This window comes from Montipora capricornis, chromosome 2 (genome assembly GCF_036669925.1).
Source record: "Montipora capricornis isolate CH-2021 chromosome 2, ASM3666992v2, whole genome shotgun sequence".
NCBI classification, from domain to species: domain Eukaryota; kingdom Metazoa; phylum Cnidaria; class Anthozoa; order Scleractinia; family Acroporidae; genus Montipora; species Montipora capricornis.
The window spans coordinates 52,979,775-52,982,274 of NC_090884.1; positions in this window are offsets into that span (position 1 = coordinate 52,979,775).

A 2,500-nucleotide genomic window follows, 5' to 3' on the forward strand; every position below is an offset into this window, starting at 1 on the left:
TTTAATCTTTGTGGAGTCGACTGATTTAGGTTGGTTTTCACTAGCGACGCCGGCATAAGCACAAGCAACACACGCAGGCGCATTTACTTGTTTTTAATTAGTGTCTACTGTTCCAACAAAAGGCTCTAATAAACAAGCTACTGAGTTTGCGTAGCTTCTTGTGCTTATGCCTGCGTCGCTAGTGAAAACCAGCCTTTAGACATTGCAGAATCACCCAAGCGAAATTGTTACGGTTCGGCTATTAAGCAAAAGGGAATCGAACAATTCTGAAGCTAACGAGCGAGGTGACATTATTTCACTACTGAAATGCATGGCCTACTTTAGTTACACTTACTTTTACTTTGTCAGTTTCGATTTGTTAGGATACCTGGGACGCAGAAGTAAAATACTCTTGTAAAGATGCTTGTGCTCAAAATAGTGGCAGAGGTTGCTGTCTTTGTGGAGCGGCGAGCAAACTTCGCCTGGGCAATTCGTCATGTTGTTCGATACTACTCGAGTTCAAATGGAAATATTTTAAACAAATATAGACATAACATACTGCGAGAAAGTTATGGAATGATAAGTAGAGAACGCATTCAAATCAGGACCTAAAAGATTTATCGACGAATAGCTTTCGACGAAGATGATTCTGCAAGGGTTTGTGAGAGTTTCGAATTTTTGCAATTTCGTGTTACACGATCATGCCGGGCGCCCGTTGCGTCTAGGGTGAAAATGGGCGTTTAACTTCTTTTTAACTTCTGAGAAATACTGCGCATGTCATCGCACGACAGTGCCCCTTTTAAACTCAGTTAAGGACGGTGCCTACTATTGTTATTGCGCATACGTCCTGCGCAGCTCGAGATACTTGGCTTTCCTATCGGCGGTGTTTATTAATACAGGGATACTTTTGCGCGGTTTACAACTTTGCGGAGAAACCAGAACTTAGCAAGTGCTCTTGGTATCCAAAAAGAAAATTGGGCGTAACCATGGCATTTTTCAGAGGTAATCAAGCTTCAGTTTGTAAAAGAACGCCATACATCACAAATGCGTGGCTACCCCCAAGTTTCTTTTTGGATTTCAATAACACTACATCTGCTTTTCCCGTATATTCAGTAAACCGCGCAAAAATACCTTTGAATTAGTAGGCACCGTCCTTAATTTGGCCTCATTTGGTTTTGCTCCGCGTAGAAGTCTGTGCACCAGACATCTGGTCCCTTCTCGTCGTCAAAAGTTAAATCTTTGGTTAGCTTCTCGATAATCCAAAATACTCATGAATGTAGCATGGCATGACCCAATCACGTTTTAAAGTTGTTTTTAAATGAATGTAGTGACTTCATTTGGAAGTTGGTTCCAAATCATAGCACCACTTTTAGAAACTCCCTCTTCGGTTTACGAAGTGTCAGATCTGTTGCAATGAGAGGAGGCAGTGCGGCCCAGTGGTTAGGGCGTTGCCTTGAGATCCGGAGATCCCGGGTTCAAGACCCTCTCTGACCACACGTTGAATTTGATCCTTGTAGTCCCTGGTTCAACTTCCCAGCCGCACTTGTAAATAGCCAACTGGTTTGCCTCCGGTCAGTTGGGATTTTTAACAGTTGTTGTTATTCTGTTCTGTCGTTTCGTTGTGTTTCATTGGCCCTGAAAAGCCCCTATGGGGAGCGGTGTATGTATGTAATATTTCGCAGGTGGTAGTTCGTCTGACTAGTATTCCTTTTGGTGAAAGAGTTCCTTGGGTTGGGTGCGAGGTCATCATTCAATATTTTGTACATCAAAGTTGATTTAGCTCGGAGCCGGCAGAACGAATATCATAAATGACACTAGTAGGCACTCTGGCAGCACGAGAGCTTTTCCTGTAATAACTTGCCACAGTTGTCCCGTGAAGGGGACCAATAGTCAAAATGTGCTTGTACTAGGCTCATATACCTTTTCGAGCGAATTCGAAGGGACAAATGGCCTAATACGTCCCATCGCTCCAATGCCCGCACTAGCCTTCTTACAGATCATGTCAATATGGCTGTCCCAAGTAAGCTTGTCATGAAAGAATCCTAGCCCCTAGACATGTGTGTCAGTTTGAGAAACGGGTGTGTTGTTTACCACGACGGGATGTTCGAAACTCTTGTTACTCATACTTATAAGAAGACCCAATAGGCATGAATTTAGACTTAGCTGGCATTTGGAGCTTGTTTTCTATGAGCCAATTTCTGATATGTTCGAGGTCAGTATTCAATTTTAAGATAAATTCGTTGGCATCATCTTCATGTAGGAAGATGCAAAATTTTGAGAACATACAAGGAGTAGTTGATTTCAGGTAGTCTGGTAAATCACTAACATATAATAGGAACAAGAGGGGGCCGAGGATTGAGCCACGGGGCACTCCACAGGTAATAATTTTCTTCGATGACAGTTGTCTCTTGAATATACATAGCTGGTAAACTGAATTGGCTGCTCGAAGCGAAGAAAGATTCAAAATACACTCGGACTGCACGAAGCGAAACTTCTAGATCTATTATGACACTAGCAACAT